Source organism: Argopecten irradians, chromosome 1, assembly GCF_041381155.1.
Source record: "Argopecten irradians isolate NY chromosome 1, Ai_NY, whole genome shotgun sequence".
In the NCBI taxonomy this organism is placed as follows: Eukaryota; Metazoa; Mollusca; class Bivalvia; order Pectinida; family Pectinidae; genus Argopecten; species Argopecten irradians.
Window position 1 is genome coordinate 53,978,870 of NC_091134.1, and position 22,218 is coordinate 54,001,087.

The window sequence follows — 22,218 nt, forward strand, 5'->3', positions numbered from 1 at the left end:
CAATATCACATGCATGCATGCATGGCATGTGATAGGAATTCTTCAATGTTTTGTTCTGTTTATCATATACTGCATCAAATGAAATTTTAATTACAAAATTTCAATAACACAAGAACGTTTGCTGGACATGTGAATTCAGAAAGCAATAAGCTAACGACAATAGGTAGCATGGCATTAATCTTGCAATGTATTCCTTGACCATAGCTATTGAAGAACGAATTCAGCTTGTTCAACTTCCTTACTTAAAAATTGCTCCACCGCCGACAGAGCATAAATGATATTGTAAAATAATTTATTTCGCCTTTGGTGCATGCGCAATTAGTACTTCATTCCATATAGGATATAGTGTCACGGATTTTTTTCGGGATGCAATTAATTATTTTTGTATATTTTTAACTTGAAGTGAAATTAGAAGCGCAAACTTTTCAATGGTGGTAATGGTGTAAATTAAGTACTTTTTGTAACTGAAGAAAAATACTAAATCCGTACTACACAGGGCAGGAATGCGGTATTTAGTAAGTATACGATAAGATCCAAATATTACCCGAATCTTAATATAATCTTAGTCAATGCTGTAACAAAATGGGTTGACAATTATGCTTCTAATGAGTTTTAATATCTGAGTTAACGTGATTTTAATTGATCTGATTCAAAGTAATCTCTTGGTCAAAACATTCCTCGAAGCTTTCCGGCTAAATATATTGCCATGATATCATATGTCCACAGTTCCTAGTCCAGGTATTGCCAAGTACCAACATGCGTTCCTGTTAAATCCTACTGTCGATGTCTCAGGTTTTCAGGTACTGTTGAGGAGCACGAACAGGGTGAGAGCGAAGACAAACATGAGTAGTATCTGTATACCAAAGCCACACTTCACAGCGAATTGTTCTACCTATTAACAAAGACAAACGAAGACAAACATGAGTAGTATCTGTGTACCAAAGCCACACTTCACAGCGAATTGTTCTACCTATTAACAAAGACAAACGAAGACCAAAGTCTACCTATTAACAAAGACAAACGAAGACAAACATGAGTAGTATCTGTGTACCAAAGCCACACTTCACAGCGAATTGTTCTACCTATTAACAAAGACAAACGAAGACAAACATGAGTAGTATCTGTGTACCAAAGCCACACTTCACAGCGAATTGTTCTACCTATTAACAAAGACAAACGAAGACAAACATGAGTAGTATCTGTATACCAAAGCCACACTTCACAGCGAATTGTTCTACCTATTAACAAAGACAAACGAAGACAAACATGAGTAGTATCTGTGTACCAAAGCCACACTTCACAGCGAATTGTTCTACCTATTAACAAAGACAAACGAAGACAAACATGAGTAGTATCTGTATACCAAAGCCACACTTCACAGCGAATTGTTCTACCTATTAACAAAGACAAACGAAGACAAACATGAGTATTATCTGTATACCAAAGCCACACTTCACAGCGAATTGTTCTACCTATTAACAAAGACGTATTCAGGAATATATTACAAAACGAAGATTCAAGATGTCAGTTAAAATAGAACAATACTTTGTTATATGACAGCTTCTTTATAACCTTTTATGGTTTTATATTTATCGTGAATTTTGTATTCCCCTTGTCGAACACATTCAAATTATTAAGTGAATCAATACATAAACCGGGCTAGCTTAACATCATGTACAGACACAAATTACTGATAAAAATATTAGATGTAAAATTAAGAAATGTTAACGTATGAAAATACGAGGTATATCAAATTGCGATTTACACTAACTGAAGAGTTTTGATTGAAGTGCCCATTATATACATGTACTTTGTGTATACTTACCCCTCGTAATCCATCCGGAGTGAGTGATTGTCTAATGTCTACTTCATCTGCTTTCTTCAGCTCAATGTCAGTTTGTTCTAAAAAATACAAGCATTGTTATTCCATCGCGTCAAAAATATTATAATTTTATACGATACTCTAAATGGGAAGACATATTTTATCATAAAACAGTTTTTCATGATATTCTTTGGGTTTTTTATTTTTTTTTATTTTTCAACTTCCGTTTTTCAAACTGGCCAATATTTAACATGATTTATACACGTTATTATTTTTTTGTGTGTGTTTATTTACCTTCCTGCAGCCGATCTACGTTTAACCCCTTAACTCCCAAGATTTTCCTTTATACGTTGTTATTGATTACTATTTTGTGTTTGGTTACCTACCTGCCGACGCTCTACGTTTAATTAACAGGTAGAATTCCAAGCAGATGTTGACGATCACAAACACCCACATGTAAGCTATTGCCACACCGGATGCAATTCCGTTGAGTTGAGACTTCTCAAGGTACGTTCCAAAAATAATTGCAAATGCTGAAAAAAATTGACCATTTACATATCAATATCTGTTTAAAATTACATAATACACATCGAATAATGTCATCCATAATCAACAGTAAACATGCATTTGTATATATTATTATCAAAAAGTAAAATTTAAATTGTTTTTCATTTTAGTTATTTAAGTTAAGAATTTTTGTTTCATTTTGAACTACTACAATGAAAATGGATTAGCATGAATTAATATTTACAGACAATACAAACATCTATTAAATCTTTGATTGTCCTTTCAAGGAATGTTATAGTTGACAGCTACACTTAGCGTTATGTTCCAGATTTACCAAATATACTTCACTTATAAACACGCATGGATACTGTGTGTCATTACTAGACGATTTGGTCACAACAGAGGGTTGAGAGACACATTTTCATTAATAGAAAACAGTATGATAGTACATTACCGTATTTTTAAATGTTATACAACATAATATCATAAGGACATTTTCAGTTTTCATATGACACGTGTATGAATGTATTCACTTCACCTGTTAACGTTATTACCTGCCAGTACGTGGGCACTAATTCCACAAAGGCGATGGGCAAAGTTAAATATGGGTCTCTTCTCGTGGTCCGGAGAACAGCGAAACATTGCCATAACAGGCTGTTCTCAAAACGAAAAGATTGATTGTGTTTCAGGTTGAAATGAATCATGAAGTTAATAGGATGTTAAACCAATCAAACAAAATTAAATCAATTACGAGGAAGACATTTTGTATTTCCAAACCACCTCATACATATGTATTTGAAAATATAACATCTTTTAATTACGACAATGATATTGATTGCAAAAAAGGCAGACTCCATCTCTTTATGTTTAAAAGTAAGTGTCTCCTCCAAACAAATAAATGCATATATGACGAAATAATTGTGTTACATTTGCTATGACGAGGATAGTGACGATAATGCCGAGAACGGGATGGAGACGTCCTAGGGTTATACTCCCGACCACCACACTGATGTCCTAAAATATACAAATCCATGACATTTTACATAGACAATACATGGCCAATCTCTGGAAATCGATGATACATTTTGGCGAGGACCACGAATGACAAAAGCGGAGAGTGTATTTTGACGTTCTCCCCTGAGTCACAAATACAGCCTATATCTTAAAAGATACTCACCGTGCTAACTTTTTATCCTGTAACATTAATAAAGGCACCATTTTCAAATTGAAATCAAATACATTTGTCTGTTAAACCATGTTTTGCCTCAAAGGTCGGTCAGTCGATAGGTCTGAGGATGGATGGGTCGATAGATGAATGGATTGGTAAGCTGGAGAAAAAGTGACCGGATGGATAGATGGACAGAAAATTTTCATAAAATACCCTTCTTTCATTTCAAGTACTTTAAAAAGTTTAGTGACAAAGACGTTGCAAGATAACAACATAAACTCGGTCATATCGGAAAAGTACTTACATGTGCGTAGCCACCAACTTCCACGAATATGATAATAAACGATATTACGGTTAATGTCATGACGCTCCCCATACATATCCTGTGAACCTATGAAGACATCAATAGAAAATTACAAATACTTGTAGTTAACATTTCTATCGCTTCGGTAAATATTTATAATGATATTTGTGTGTGATTTGATAGAACTGTCGAACTTAAATTTCTGTCTAAAGACAGTAGGATCCACAAGAGTAAACATTTTAACTAGAATATTAGAACAAACATCCTTACCGCAAACCAAACCTTTGTCCCCAACAGTGTAGAATTTGGCCAGAACGGTTTCATGTACCTGGCCACGAATATTCCAATACTAGCGATAAAAACTCAGGCAATAATCATCAGTGAACCTACAAAACACGTACAGGCCATAATAATCATCGAACTTACAAAACAAGAAAATTAATGAAAGCATTTTCCTATATAGTCATTATATGTATATGAAACTTCTTAAGTAGGTCCTAATTTGGGGGTATATAGCATTATTATCGTTATAAATAAGGTGGACATTAAAAGAATCCTCACCGTGCGCTTTTACGAGAGGGTATGACAACACTATTGCGCCTGAGGAAGAGATTGACTGGAAGTTCAAAACATCTCCACTGATAGAAGGAATCTGCGCATGCTTTGATGGGGTACCTGGTCGAAAGAAATTGAAATGCACGATTAATTTATATGGCTCATTTAATATTTATCTATTTTTCATTTGATAAGATACGAAAGTCATCAATTTGAATTAATTTTAAACATTTTGAGTGAAAACATAATTTTGATAGTTGCAGGTTACATGAAAGCACTCTCGTTGACTTACAAAGGATATTGAGAAAAAGTGGAAGTGATTAACATATATGAAATTTTATAAAAACAAAATACTGGTATATCATCAGGCCCAACAACCTAATGCAGGTTACATGAAAGCACTCTCGTTGACTTACAAAGGATATTGAAATGTTAGCCTGCGTATGAATTCACTATCTGAAATGGTAACTAGCCATTCTATTATTTAATGAAGAATAATACATGTACGGGTACGGGTATAATACGGGTGATTTTCTGACCATTTAATTTCTTCTTAAGTCCTACTTGCACTGTTTATTTAGTGGCTGCAGAATAGTCTGGTTTTGGAATCAGTGACGCAGAGATTAACCCTAAGGTATGAGTTAGAAGAACATTTTCATGGGGAAAATTGCCTAAATTCATATATCTGGTAATGATCTACGATTATCAGATATCAATTTTGCAAAAGATGGTACTTTGGATAGTTACAATGATTTTCATACGAAAATACAATCAGAAAAATTTAAGGTACTACAATACCTGCAGACGCTTGTCCTCGGGCAAACAGAATATGCCAGTTCTGTTGTAGGTCGAAAAATTCTTGTTGTCCAGGAATAGAGATTATCCTGGTGAAAGAGCAGGTCATGATAGAACCAGTCAACGACCCGGACACGTCCGATAAACCCATGCTCTTCTGTAGAATAAAACATCATTCTTTTATTTTAAATGATTTTTGTGACATTCAAAAGGCGATAGCAGGGATGCAAAATACCATTTGCAAAATTTGCAATTCGCATTTTGCAACTCGAAATTTACATCTTACAAAATGAATCATTCCCCATGGACATTACTTGAAATCAAATATTTTTATTTCTTTTAGGCTTTAATATAATCATTTATGGTTAAAGTCAATATTAGAACAATGTTTTAACTCATCAACTTTCTTTATCAATTGCCCATGTTTGAGGAGGAAATATAAATTAATTAATTTCGCACGCGATATTATTTCATGTATTACGTGGTAAAATATAAAGTAATAAAATACACTGCCGCTACTTTGTTTTGTTTACATGCATAGCGAACATATAAATTATTATATCGCCATGAAAAAAGTTGTAAGCCATGAAGACGCGAAATCAAAACGTCGTGAAAACATGCAGGTTAATGGTATAATTCTTTGACATATATAAGTAGTGCTGTTGTTCCGGTATAAGTTTATACAAAATATTAGTCTATATTTACGTTAGAAAGTGCTCTGTATGACCGACCGTCAGTATAGCCAGATTCAGCAGATATTACTCCACCCGAGGTTACACAAGCCACAACACTGTCCGAACCCTGTAGAACGCATACAAAAATGATTTTGTTTAGCTTACTGCTCCATATTGAAATAATTTAAACTGACGATCACTCTTATAGGGACTCTCAGCAATATATTAGGTGTTGATGTTTCACGAAAAGGGGGAACCAAATTGGAATATGTAATTCTGTATATTCTGTAGCGACATGTACCAATATTATTTCAAAAGGATGCATATTTTTCCCCATAAATTATTGTTCAAGTTATGTGCTTATTGATGCTACCAGCTTTTCCTTGCAATTATGCCTACAAATTATGAAATTATAAACATATGAACATGTATATATAATACAGTACCATTGCTCTATCCGCAGAAAACCCGATGGCTATCCAGCTGTTTGCACCAGAATCGACAGATGAAATTTCAAATTCGATCTGTGTAATGCTGATACTTCTCCATGACACAATAAAGGCACACTGGGAGGATTCCGAACAGTCCGAGAAACACCCCTTCGTGACGTCACATGCCTCGTCTGCTTGTAGAACCAACTGAAGAAGGCATATGCAAATAAGCATTAACCTGTGCAGTCCAATGGAACATTTAATATCATCTTTAACCTCGAGCACGTCATTCATGCGCGAGTTGAATTTTGGCCTAAATAATATCGCGGTCGAAAGTCAACCTGTTTTCACAGAAAAAGGATAATTCCCTAGACAGTCGTGAAACTTCCAGAGGGTAAAGATTTCTTCTCCATACCCTTAGGTAGTGATAGATCCTTTTGATTTTTTCCGTGACAAAAGTGAGGGATTTCTCTCTGAAAATTGGGAATATTGGTTTTTAAATTCTGCATTTACATACTGTTACAGTGGGTAGAAAAAAATTAAAAACATCGTTTTCCTGTCGTTCTTTCGTTTATCGGTCGGATTTCATCGATATCTTAAAGCGATATTTGGTTTTATTGGCCAATTATGGACTTGACATAGCTTCTCATATTTGTATGCATGGATAATTGCCTCGCTGTAACATTTTTAAACTTATTTCAAAATGGCGGGAAATCATATATGTAAAATCGCAATAAAACGGCGATGTATGAGAAATCATTACACTTAAAGATTCTTTGATATGTGACTATGCAATATATGGATATTTTACACTAATGGTCACAAAATGTTGTAAAACCCGACGCTTGACCCTCGGATAAAATAGCCCTATCCTTCGTATGCAGCTATAAAAGAGTCTCACATTAGCATATATCTTCACATTAGAGTGTGGATACGTAGTTTCGCACACGTTTGGCATTGATTTTAATGAATTTCAATCACTCTCATTCAGAATCAAGAACGGATGACTTACATCGACAGCTGTGCAAGTGCTTCACGACACACGAGATTATGTAACCGGATATGCACAAACGTATCACTGCGAAAGGGAGCTGTTATTAGTGCAGTTCCACTCTTGAAATGACATCTAAACTCGATCATATTTCGAAATAAAAAAGTGACTTCTCGCCGCCATTTTCGCTACAAATAAGTGACCGCTCCCCATAGGAAGTAATGTAAACGAGGTCAGTGGGTCAGGTCACCTTTCTGCCATTTATTGAAAAATCGCGAAAAATGGCAGGTGGCGAAATCACGTACCGTACTAAATTGTAGCTAATGCAGGCTACTACAACGTATTAAATTATGTTATACATGTATAGAGCATTTCTGCGTCAATATTAATTTTACGATGTTACGGTGGCTGATTTGTGCCATTTCGTCTTTTCGTCTTTTCGGGGCGAAAAGACGAGAATTAAGAAACCTTAATTTTCGTCTTTTCGTCTTTTCGCCCCGAAAAGACGAAATTTAACAACTTTAAATTTCGTCTTTTCGCCGCGAAAAGACGAAAAGACGAAAAGTCAAACACGAAAAGACGAAAGTGATACACGCTAATTAGCGACTTTGATTCTCGTCTTTTCGCCTTCAAAATTCTCGTCTCGTCTTTTCGTCTTTTCGTCTTTTCGCCCCGAAAAGACGAAATTTAACAAACCTTAATTTTCGTCTTTTCGTCTTTTCGCCCCGAAAAGACGAAAATTAACAAACCTTAAATTTCGTCTTTTCGTCTTTTCGCCCCGAAAAGACGAAAATTAACAAACCTTAATTTTCGTCTTTTCGTCTTTTCGCCTTCCGGTCTGGTGTGGAAGTCATTTTGAAATCTTTTTATCTTAATATTGACTTAATTGTTCAATATAGAAGCATCAAAGTAGTTTATGATAACAATCGATTTATTAAATTGATTGTATCACAAGTATCTTCATCAATAACTAAGATTAGAAGTTTTAAAACAGAAGTCAACATGTTTGTTTACAGCAGTTACGTAGATTTCTCACACGTGGCATATGCCACGTGCCACTAACAGATTCATTTCCGCATTGATACATTTTTTAAAAAATTCATTAATATCTTATTTTTTGTGTTCTAATCGCCCTCTTTAGCAATTACGCTTATCAAAACATTGCCGTGTATATGTAAGGACCATAATGAACTTAAGATGCTAAACATAGCACTTACAGGAGTTGCCTCCCCTACACAACTTGAAAAAAAAAGTTGTCGGCGGGTATTATTTGAAAGCGTTTGAACCACGGATAAACTTGTTAACAAAATAATTTATGAAAGACAACTCGTGAAGACTTTGAGTTTAAAGGAAGGACTTGTACCAAGAAATTGCTCAAATACAGTTAATTATAACAGTCAATCAGTAGGTACAATGTACTGTGTATTATTTGAAAAGACATTTTGACTACATACATGACATGGTCTTCATCATAATTGTACATTAGAAATTACATTATAATCTCCGTCGTATATGATAGATGACAAAGTATATCTGTAATTTGTATTTTTTCGGGGCGAAAAGGCGAAAAGACGAAAAGACGAAAATTAAGGTTTGTTAATTTTCGTCTTTTCGCCCCGAAAAGACGAAAAGACGAAATTTAAGGTTTGTTAATTTTCGTCTTTTCGGGGCGAAAAGACGAAAAGACGAAATTTAAGGTTTGTTAATTTTCGTCTTTTCGGGGCGAAAAGACGAAAAGACGAAAATTAAGGTTTGTTAATTTTCGTCTTTTCGGGGCGAAAAGACGAAAAGACGAAATTTAAGGTTTGTAATTTTCGTCTTTTCGGGGCGAAAAGACGAAAAGACGAGATTTTTGAAGGCGAAAAGACGAAAATTAAAGGCGCTAATTAGCGTGCTTCACTTTCGTCTTTTCGTGTTTGACTTTTCGTCTTTTCGTCTTTTCGCCGCGAAAAGACGAAATTTAAATTTGTTAATTTTCGTCTTTTCGGCGCGAAAAGACGAAAAGACGAGAATTAAGATATTTAATTTTCGTCTTTTCGGGGCGAAAAGACGAAAACACGAAATGGCATAAATCAGCCACCGTACGATGTAGCCTAAAATAAAACTTCACACAGTTTGTATGCATTTGTAAGTTTTTTATTATTTTGTAAAGAAACATATTCATGCATAAATGGAATACTAATTTAAAAAGTAAATGTTATTTAAGCGTCAAAGTTGATCTGCGTAGTATATTCTAGATATTTAAAGAGAGGTGAGTTATTGTTTACGAATGTTATGAAGTTTGAACTTCAAATAGTGTCGGTTTATTGGATAATGGATTGCAGGGGCATCCAAAATGAACATAGCACGAGCAGTTACAAACGGATATGTATCAAGGCTATGTGAAATGGTTAAAGTGCTGAAGAAAATTTTCCTGCTGAGTTCTTATCCAAATTGGCATCATTCTTCTTCATTATACATTAATTAGCCTACTGACTGAAAACCGGCTTGACTGGTATCAAATCCTTTTATCTATTGTGATGTTTGTATGACCACTGATGTCGTATGGCGCAGTGAAAGTCAATTAACGCGATTATTAGGACGACGGCGGGAAACATAAGACGACCCGTGTTATGACAATTAATATTTAATATATTTAAATTAAATTGCTTAGGAAGTGATGGTAATTGTATTATCAGCGTTAAGCTATCAGCGTTAAGCTATATTACTTTTGCGACTCTACAGAATAATCAATCTCGACATTACATTCCTATTTTAAAAATAAAATGCCGTTTCGGAAAGGTAGTGGGCCTTTAACGATTAACATAAAAAGAATAAAATTCCAAAAAAAATTATTGTGAATTAATATCGTGATATTTCTTCTTATAAACTCATACACGTGAAGACAGCTACTCCGGATTTGAATGGATTTCTAATTCCCCAATTTTACACGTACATGTGTGAATTCCAATCGAACATGTTATTGAATGAAGTTTACTTCAGAACTGTGTAACAAGATTATAAAACGTATAACTGTTATGCTACTAAATACACTTTTTTATGATGTACACTGAAATGAAACACATGGATTTTTGTTGGGGTTATTTTTTCCGTGATAAGGTTGTTTTTTTTATTCGTAAACGCATGCATAACTCCTTTTTTTTAATCATACGAATATGAGCCCAAAGTGTGAATTCGGAATTACACATTTGGCATTTCAAATATTAATCTTTAGCTTTTCTTCCACGAGATCTTCTTCACATTAAATGGACAAAACGACAGTAACGTGGTATCACACAAGCGTAACGATTAGATGCAAGCATGTCATGAATATCAATGGAACTGTATTCTGGGTGGCTGCGGAGATGGTTGGAAGATCCTTGAGGGTAGATATAGGGACTGGAATCCCGGTAGGGACAATGCTTGGCAGTGTTGGTGTATCATCAGTAGTTAGCTGTCCTATATCCATCAGGGACACCGGGGCAGGACTGGACCCTCTGGATAAATGACCAGTAGGAAGGCCTGTAATAAAATTTAAAATAACCATCGAACACTCTTCTGTTTACAAAATACGCATTTATCAGCAGCAAATTCCAAAACTTTAGGTTATTTTCTGGTTTTATATTTAGAGAGATTGGTAGAAGAGACCAATTGTTTAAGCACAAATGTATTAAAACCCATTTTTAATGAGTTTTATGAAGCAGAAACAATGATTTCGCATGCAATACTCAGCTGTCCCTTCCTCCTATCGGTCTTAAGCCTCAAGTGTTTATGATAGGACATATAGATATTTAAAGGAACAATTCAGTCTAATATCGGAAACAAGCCAGTTCTAACGGAAATTAGATTTGTTGCAATTGGTTTTACTGTGATATGTCAGAAAAGCCCATTGTAAAGAAATGTATGTGAAATGTTCAAACTCGTTTGCTGTCCGCCATTATACATTGACGTCGGACGTCTTGTATGCCGAACCGTGGCCCTTGCCAGTATGGTAAAGAAATATTTGTATAGAACAACTCAATTCGCTCTTACAGTAGTGTGTTTACGTTATTAGGTGCATGTTCTTGTCTGAATATAATTTCACCAACTCCTCACTGGTTATGTATTGCATTTGATTACACCTGCTTAATCGTATTGACGATTTGGAATTTCAACGGTATCAATCAATGTGGAATTTGTCAATATTTCTTGTTTTATGTTTCATAAGGAATACAGGACAATACATTTACGTCATGTTTTGTAGGTTATGTAACAAAATAAGCCTAATTGAATTGTCCCTTTAAATATATTTAAAATGTCAAATATATATAGTGAATAAAAAAGATGATTTCCATTAAGAGTACCTAATTTCCTATCAAACATTTTATTAAAGAACATCACATGTCCATACTAATACAATATTAATGGTCAAATACTTTTTAACTTTATTTATTAGTTTCTATGCAGTACCCATTATTATTTACCATTAACGATTAAGCCCTCTGCATTTAGAATATAAAAGCTGTTGCCATCTAGAGCGAATATCTGATCCGTGAACTCAACCGGCTTCTTAATGCGAGAGAACAAACACTTCAGGTAGTTTCCGACAACGGAAGAGCTGGCGTTCTGCAGGCTTTTTTCTGTGGTCTGTAAATAAATATGATCATTAAAAGTTCGGTGATATTAATATATAATACACAGAAAGGTTATCCTCAAGAATTTTCCAATCATACTCTGACTTCCTGTTTACTTTCAAAAAGAAGATTTAGATTCAGTTTTGGATATTCATACTGAAATAAATCTTCAATAAAACCAAGAAACAGGTAATAAAAGGACAAGAAATTGACACATTGATAGTTAAGGTCTAAATTGGCCTGATCAGTTTTATTTTATTATAGTCATGCGGTCATCTAGAATGTCTAACATATATTTGCTTTTTTTATTTGATATATCATCGTTACAGCAAAATAGGTGATAACCTACTTTCAAGGCAGAATACGATCTTCCTACAGCCGCTGTGTGTCCTATTTCTGCTGATTTTGTGTCAATCCTACACAAGACTACACTAGCGTTGGGCTGTTAATAATAATAAAAAAATCATTTCATTTTATACCGAAAATCGAGTCTAGTAAACAAGTCAAAAACAAATCAAAGAAATGATGTACCGCGATTCTAATGTTATTTTCCCCATTTGTTTTCAATTTTACGTAAATACTAAGGATGTTCTTTTGATCGAAATTCTTTGTGATATATTAACTAACCATTTTAATTAATTCATATTCATAATTATATTTAAAATCGTGGCATCAGAACTGTACTCTTTATCTGATCCAATCTCAATTCGTGAGCTAAACATTTCATGTAGGTTTTTATTGATTATTGTCCTAACGAAAATGTTCACGTGTGTACATTGTAAGCGTTTAACTCTGTGTTGTTGCAAGGATGTATATCTAAATCAATGGATAAATCCATGGATAAAAACAGAAAAATAAAAACCATGCAAATCATTTTGCAGCATTGGTTAACACAGATTTACCATTAGACTGTCGAATGAGAACCCAACAGCAGCCCACTGCGTCCCAGATTGCTGGACTGAAGCCACCAACTTGAAATCCATGAAATCGCCATTGTGCTCCCAACTGAGATGGAAATCGGTACAGCCACTAAGGGGACATGTGGCGGGGTAGCAACCCTTGGTTATTCCGCATCCAACATCTGGAGTTATCGCAGGAGATACAAGCTGAAAACAGAGTATCGATGATATCATCTACATTTTGCTTTATCTTAATATGTATTGTTGCCGCATCACTAACATCCTCATTTGTCAATGTGGAATCTCCAATAGGTTGCTAGCAGTGGATTCGTTATTTGAATCTCTAATACCCAACAACTTACTTGCTGCTCACTTCAGTCGCATCGTTTGTCAAAGGCTGCGAGGCGGACTTTACTGCAACATGTGCAGTGACGAATGTAACCATTCCGAGGCGGACTTTACTGCAACATGTGCAGTGACGAATGTAACCATTCCCAGTGGTTGTGTTTCGTTTTTACTCCAACGATCTTCTTAATTAGCACAACATTAGAATCGAACAATTTATTAGTTGTTCAAAATGGGATTTCATTTAGGGAGAAATTTTCAAATTCTGATAAATTTATTTCACATCTTCACAACAAATCTTCATGAAGTTTTGTTCTCTGACGAAACCCCCTCCCCCGTAAATGTTTTGCATACGTTAAAAATAATTTACAACCAATAAGATAATTACAAAGTAGTCATCTACCATCACCTCTGCCTCTTGTCGAAATATTCCTGTTAGCTGGTTCTGACCGAATCGTTATTTTCTTGCATTCCAAAAACTTTCCGCATTTTTTGACATATAGTTGCCTTTTCAAACGTGTTACAAAATAAATCAATATTTTCTCACAAGGTAGATAACTCACTTTAAGATAAAACCGGAATCTTCAGTAAATTACGATAAGCGAAATCATAAAATCGTATTTCCTTCATTAATCGATGATCTAATTGTGATGGATTTATATCTCTTATGGATCAAATATGTATCATACTTATCATTTAAAAACCAACATGTGATACACATCAGTCATCGACCTATACATATAGAAAGTTCTGCAACAAAAATATCTGATTGATGCAGATATTCGTGTATTTAAATTCGAATCACACATGTAGGTTAAACCTATCTTTAACACTTACCGAAGGTTGGATAATAGCAATCGCGGCCAAAGTTAGTATCTGAAACATCTGTAATAAAAAGATGGATTATTTAATTCCAATGTTGTAAACACCATGTTTGAAGCACAATAATTAAAGCGCTAAATAATCGTTTATAAAACCATGTTTTCAAATTTAATTCATGAAAAGGAAACATAAAACTGTAAGCGACGTTATCAAAATAGATATATACAATCTGATTGTGATTAATGCCAGCAAAATGAAATACTCTGACGTCTGAATTCTAAAATGGTGAAGCACAACATCGGCAAATAAAATAAAATTGAGAGAACATGTCCACTTTCTGTATCAATTTCATAATGTACACGCTAAGTAATCGTTTATAAAACCATGTGTAAAATCGTAATGTAAAGTTATGTATACATAAACCTACCTTTAGATTTTCTTCTTATCGCTTCCGCGGAATCTGCTCTCAAAGTAAAAAGTATGTGAAACTTGGCTTGGTCTTATATACCGCCCAACAAAGTAAGATCCGTTCTGAGACTAGCGACCGGAATGTTTTTTCCGTTTCCATCCATATACATGCATATTTTGCTTTAACCTAGTCTGACTTTATTAAGCCAAGCTACAGATTACAGGTTTATCTTAAAATTCTGCCTTCCTTGTACACTTGGATTACTTAGAAATGTTCATTTCATATGAGGTTTCATACAACGAGTCGTACAAATGTGTATTATGCGAGTATTGGCGATCATAAATTAAAACTTGTAGACGAGTTTTATTAAAGTTTCTATGAAATAAACACTTTACTTTAAAGTGTACACGGAGTGATTTGGTATATAAGGCTTGATAAATGCGTCATTGGATAGAATTTAGAATGGCACAAGGACGAGTTTCATAGCGAATACGGCATTTTTTATCAACAGTCTACATATCGAAGAATATCAACATCAAAATATATTGCAACGCTCCATCCGAGGTCGCAATTTTGTCGCGTCAAGTCATGACGTCATAATGGTTCCTAGTCAATAAAAAACGCTCCATGTCATATTACACTAGTGACATGCAAAAATATTACATGGAGAAGTCATTGGATATCAGGCGGGTTATGTGATAAAAGTTTATACTTGTTTAGGAGTATTTAGGAATTGTAATCTTTCAATACTTTAGAATGAACACAGGGCTCAGATTACACTTAAATGTAAATAAAAAATGCAAAAATGTATATATTTCCTACCTCGATGGGGAGTATTTCAGTCATAGTGAACTTCACAAAATGTAAATTACCTTAAAGCAACTATTGCACTGATTCGTAGGGATCTGCTCTGGTTACAAGTCAAAATAATCTGATGACTAACTTTTGTTCTAATATAGAGTTTTGGAATTAGGAATTCAGAGTTAAAAGTTAAAAATGTAATAAAGAAATATGGTGACGTGCTGGATTTTTAAATATTATGAAACAAAGAGGGTTATTTAATGTAAAATGTGTTTTTATCGGAATTTCACTGTTTTGAGCATACACACGACAAACTAAAGCAATATTATGCAAATTAGCTGCCTGATAAACATGAATAATTGCAAAATTGACCAAACCAGTGTTTTTTGTTTTTTGGTTTTTTTTTCTTAAATAATGATATCAAACTGTCAACTCATTATTTTTATTTTTGTTCATAACAGCTGTATATGTTACCCCTACCCCCTAATTTTTGAAAATGAAAATAACTATATTTTTTACAATTTTTGTCAGATTCAGCGCTCAACAGAAGAAGTTCTGATGACTAACTTTTTAAAATTTTGCAGTTTAAAAGGAAAAAACCCATTGGTGTTTCTAAAACTATCATAAAATAGGGGGTCAGTGTGCTTGAATTTTTATCCCGATAAAAAAGATGTTATTTTAACAAAAAAAATTAAATCAATAGGTTATGATTCCAACCTTAAATGCTTATCATTTTCATCTCAGTGAGCCTAAAAAAGATCTACAGCAAAAAATAACTTCATATAGCTGAAAATGTAGCACCGGTGAGTTACCTCTTTACAAAGATTAACAAATGGATCTTTCCAAAATCGCGGCCAAATTGCTCGATTTTTAAACTTTGTGTATAAACAAATTCTACATGTAATATGAGTCTATTTTTTTTTTTTTTTTTTTTTTTTTTTTTTACATATTTTCCATAAGGCAACTTGCTACAAATTGACACAATAAGTTTTTGAAAATCACAAAGACTCTTTGATTAATGTGAAACTGAAACGAGACTGAAACGAGACTTAAACCTCACCTAGCAGATCCTTAAATGAGACAAAAAAGGTTCTACCGAAAGCGCAAGTAATAAACATTTGAAAATGGTTGCCAAATTGGTAGCCAAGAAATATTTCCATACATAAAAAAATCTTTAGTCATTTTTTAAACGGCAACTAGCTACATATGTTTAAACGAGATTTCAACATACCTGAAACTCATAAAAAAGTTTATGATGTGTAGTAAAACCGGTAAATCTAGAGAAAAATGTTGATTAACAGTCAATACCTGGCACCTTCCTATCTTGGCTTATGAAATCGTATCTCAAAGTAGTGAGCAAGTGGTTATATGTCTAAACCTCGTAAAACGCGGCAACACAGAGAAATGCATATAACAAACATAGAAATATATCATTTCTTATTTTCTTTTTCATCATTTCAATTATCGTAATTATCCCAACCAAATATTTAGCTAGAAAATATCTATTTATGTCACAGTAATATATGTTCATTACGTAACAAGCTCCACATCCATGAAGCTGTTTTAATTAGTGGGAAATTAACTTTTGGAAAACCTTATTATCGTTCAAAATTCTCTTTTCAGGAAATATTGGCTTATGTGTTTAAGTGGAATACTACAAACAAAGACTTGAACATAATATCACATACTTGTATTTTATCTTAAACACCTTAAGTTGACAAATGTATATATAGGATTGTTATTGTTGTCTTATTTTAGAAATCCACATATTTCACTTATAGACAAACGATTGATACACTCTCTATGAAGGCTTTAGTACACGAAAACTACATTGTAAAGCGGGCCATGCAGAACTTCATAAATAGAGAAAATATTATGTTCTTACCTGCGTTTGGCAAGCGGGAATTAAGCATAAAATAGCAGTTAACCACATCATTTTGAGCACATCAAGCTGAAAGAAAGAGATGTACATTATGTTTAAGAAATATACACACATTTCTAACGTCTAAGTATACACAGTGGCATTAAAATGTTCCCATTTTTTCCGGAAAGCAGAAATATCACATTTGGTTGTTTTATGGCCAGTCAGTGATAACATGGGTTTGTGAGTTTCTGTTCAGAAATCAGATGAAAAATAGAAGTAGGTCACAGTCACCTAGTTAAGCATTTGTTCTATTTTTAACATTAAAATCATTTCGCTGAAAACTTTCATTTTACAACTATGTGATAACTTGACTTTGATGTTTAGCACTCCATGTCGATCTTGATATCTCTGACACCTCTCTGAACACATCTGTCGTGCATATAAAGCGTATTCGTCTAAGATTTTGCATCCTTATATTATGTGGTGATATCTATCCAAATCCAGGCCCCAACCAAAATATTTAGCTAGAAAATATCTATTTATGTCACAGTAATATATGTTCATTATGTAACAAGCTCCACATCCATGAAGCCGAATATTCAGATTTTGACATATTATGCATATCCGAGACACACCTCGGTACCACCATATATAATAACGATATTGCATAAGAGCACTATGGTCTTTCATTAAGGAAGGATAGAGATAACAACGGTGGTGTACTAAAATACGCTAAACATAGCATTAACATTAGACGCAGGTTAGATCTTGAATGTAACAGTTTGGAAATGATATGGTCTTAAAACACAACACATAATAAATCTGTTATACTTGGCTGTCTGTATCGACCCCCTTTTCCTTAGTTTATTACTGGGACCTACTAGATAATTATATTGAGAAAGTTATAGAAACACAAAAATACGTTATTCCTGTAGGTGATATAAATCAGGTTATGTTAAATCTTCACACGCTTTTACTCAAATATGTCATTTTAATAGGTAAGTTGTTAATTTTAATAGGTAAGGTGTTAATTTTAATAGGTAAGTTCTTAATTTTCTATACTTCAGAAAATCACAAACTGATATTTACAGTAATGCCATTAAACTATGATTCTTAAATAAAAAAAGTAGTAATTTCAAAAAAGAAACTTTTTCATAATTACTTCAAAACAATTATGATTACTAGCATATAAATCTGTAAATAATAGTAATCCTTTGTGATTTCTGAAGCATAGAAAATTAAAAACTTACTTGTTACCATACTCCTTCTATCCGTAATACTGAATGAAAGTATATTGGGGCCGCTCGACCGTCTACTGATAACTAGGGAAATGCAATTACTTTTAAAAGCTCTTGTTGAAAGTGACCTTGAAGGAACGCAAATATATACATGTAACTCGAATTTTCTCCATAATGTACAAAAAACTGTTACTCATGACTTTTGTTGTACTTGAAACAGAACTTTATTCTTTTTGACAAAAAAGGGTTATTTACATTATTTTTGTCTCACAGAAAAAACACTGAATATATATATAGGTACCAAAAACAAAGAGTGATTGCATTTTTTTTCACTTTTTTCTCTCGGTTTTTTCATTACCTGAGAAAAAGATAGATTCTTTACCGTCTATTTACTGGGAATGGTCAGTGACAAATAATTATAACGATAGTTAGACACTATGGAGAAGCGCATTAATTCTATAATTGGTCTCGAACAGTGAGCAAGCTTATATATAATTTTGTCGTGACCGGAAATATTGGTGGGTGAGGGTGCGTTGACAGCGCCTCGGTTGAAAGGGGTATCACGTCCTATGGTGAGACAAGTAGGTTTAGGTCGGCCCAGTTGTTATGGATATCGTTGGATTAAACCCTCAGTACTCCCACTATTAACTACACTGTAGATATTGTGTACTTTGTACATTCCAATTAGGTCTAGGTTGACTCTACTGCTTTTTGCTTTTGTTATCTGTTTACTTTATGTTTTATGATAAACTGTTGACATTTATTTCATTTTCTGGTTATACTTTCCATTGTGTCCCGCCGGGATCTCAAACGAACATTGAAGAGGGAGAAATTAAGGAATAGGTGATGAGCCATATATTTACTTAAATACAACGCGAAGTCCCATCTCCACTATACAAGGAAGGCTCATCCATTCGCCGAGACCCCCTCCTACTACACGTAGAAGAAATCGTCAACATTCTAAAGCCAAATTGTATACATGTAACAATCTTGTCTCATGGAACAAATTAAGAACCCTTTGGAATCAGGTTATTTCTTCAACCCAGGATGCAAAAGAAAAATATCTATCTAAACTTCAGTCCTCTTTAATTGATAAAACTATACCGCCTGACAAATGGTGGTGAATAGTTAAGTCAGTTATGAATCTTAATTACAAAAATGAAACCGACGCTTCTCTGATTATTATTGGTGATATAAAACTGCATCCCATCGACAAAGCTTATCATTCAATGAATATTTTACATTTATATATTTTTTCTAATAAGAATGCTGACGATCTACCTCCAGAAAGTCCACAGCCACAGCATACTTTTTCAACTTTTGACATTACACAACAACTTCATCTTCTCAACACCATTAAACATTCAATAATAATACTATTCCCACTATTCAAAAAAGTTGTCTCTCATTCGATTATAAAACCTCTTCATGAAATATTAAATAATTCTATATCATATGGAATGCTTCCTGATGTGTGTAAAAATGCCAATGTTAGACCCATATATTAAAGGTAAAGGTTTACGAAGTGATCCTTATAATTATTCTGTGACTCCTATTTTTAGCAAAATTTTACAAAAAAATGTATTTAAAAAATCTTTTTCAATTATCTTTCAAGACATAACATAATTTCAAGATTTTTACCTGAAGATTCAACAACCTATCAACTATTAGCTATATATGACACAATTGTAAAACATTTGGATAATGGTAAATAAGCTTTTGATCGTGTTTGGCATGATTGTTAATATATAAGCTTAATAAGCTTAATAAACATGGAATCTATGGTAATATGTAGATATGGATTTCATCTTTTTTGAAGAATAGGAGATAGAGATTGATCTTTGATGGATTCAAATCGAAATATTCAAAGGTTAAAATACTTTTTAATCCATACAGGCAGGGTTACCACAGGGATCTGTCATGTGACGTATTTAAAAAAAAACAATTTTATAAGTTTATGATATTGGTGATGATATTTCTTCTAAATGATGTTAAATTGTTTGTTGACTATACTTCATTGATAAGTCTCATTGAAGGAAATAGGCAGGAATCTGCTGAAATTCTAAACAATGATATGAGAAAAATATCTTCATTGGCTGAAAAATGCTTTGTAATCCTGATAAAACTGCATCTTTTCTTTTCTCAGGGCGATTTGACTCCCTAAGCTAGTGTGCTTCATGAAATTTACCTCTGTCCGTTTGGCTTTCATTTTGGTTATGAATGCCAACTGAAAGACGTTCAATCCTTAAATATATATATATTGATTTGTATGTGTCTGTTACTATGTTAGGATAGGGTGTGTATATGCATTTTGTCTGTTGCCCCATTCCAATTTCTTTAACATCAGACAATAAAATATTCTGAAATGAAAATGTGGATCTTGACATGACCTGGTTAAGATGATTACACCCTAGGGTCACATGGGCTGTTTATGTTTTATGTTGTATTCATTAAATGGTATCGTCTGGCACTAAGAATCTTCTGTTTTTTAGTGTTAAAATCAATTTTCATTTTTTTTTGCTCGTGGTTCTAGCAAAATACCTCATGCATTCATCATTTGTTGTACAGTGTGAAAGCATGTTTCTTAGAAAATAACTGCGACAGGAAAGTGTTCCCTTGAAAGACACTTTATAGATGTGCCTCTATTAGCTGTAGTCTGTTGACTTATTCAGTCTAAGAAGAGATACTGGGTGGTTAAAGTAAAATTAAAATAATATTAATCACATGAGCTGGGAGGTAATGGGCATACATTAGGTCATATTCAATTAATGGTATCGTCTGCCAACTGGTTTCCCAGTGTTTGAAGCAGGTTATTAAATTATTTATGACAGATCCCTCGTAAAAGCTTAACAAGATGTCAAATCGTTAAACGTTTCAATTCACAGGAGTATGAGATGATCATCGATATCAGTATCAAAGTACTATACTAAAAAATCCTAGATTTTAACCTGGACATTGGCAAACGTTAATAGTATAGTCTATTCCAAATTATTTGGTTATGTGATGTCTCGTATAAAACTCTCAAATATTCACTATACAGTTTATAGTTTTTCTTGGTTTACGGTTGGCATTTATAAATAATTCTTCGATCCTGTCAAGATAATGCCCATTTCCATCATATGAGGAATAAAGAGCATCACAATGGTAAATACCCAAAATGGTCTAAGAGTCTATACATAAACAATATAATCCTTAAACATATGACATTCAAGCAAAAACATTTGGATTTATGAATAATGATACATGTATCTAACGTCGCTGTATAGCTATCATAGTATGAATGTAATTTACTGACCTTTCACTTTCTGTTTGTTCCAATAGAAATTAGTTTATTATCGTAAGAACATGTAGGTGTCAGAGTCAATAACTTGTCATCAGCAGCTTCCGGCGGATACTTCCGTTTATTCATTATCTTACCGGAAGAACGAATATCAAGTCTCAAATTATACACCAGTATGCACATATATATCCTTATACCTCTATACATATACATTCATGCCTATATATACCGTTGCGTAGTGATATTTTACTGTGATGTATTGGATAGAGCATCTTTGTAATTATTGGAATATATGTGATAATTAATTAAGATATACTAGGCTACTACTGGTGATACGTAACAATCTTAATTAGGAGACACAGCACAAAGACTATTGGAAATCAGACCTCGGATAATATGGTCAAAACAAGATTGATAATATGGTCAAAACAAGAGGTCGATTTAGGAAGATATTTCTAAAGATTTTTTTTTATAATAAATGCATGGTTATTAAACTCATGTGTCCTCAACGTTCACGAGAAGTACATTAGACGTTAAGATAACCCTTTATATATGATATCAAATATATCAGTTGTACGATTATCATTAAACATACCAATGACTGTCACTTCAAAAATGAAATAATATCGCAGACACTTTTGTACATATCAGTGAAGATTGAGGCAATGATAGCATAAAACAGAACAGAATCGTCAGCGTCAACGTTAAAATATCGATTTTA

At 33.6% G+C, this 22,218-nt stretch overlaps 1 pseudogene; it reads right to left on the reverse strand.

Moving 5' to 3' along the window:
- Nucleotides 1-594: 594 nt before the first annotated feature.
- Nucleotides 595-21,817, reverse strand: LOC138333376 (putative ferric-chelate reductase 1; annotated as a pseudogene).
- Nucleotides 21,818-22,218: the final 401 nt, after the last annotated feature.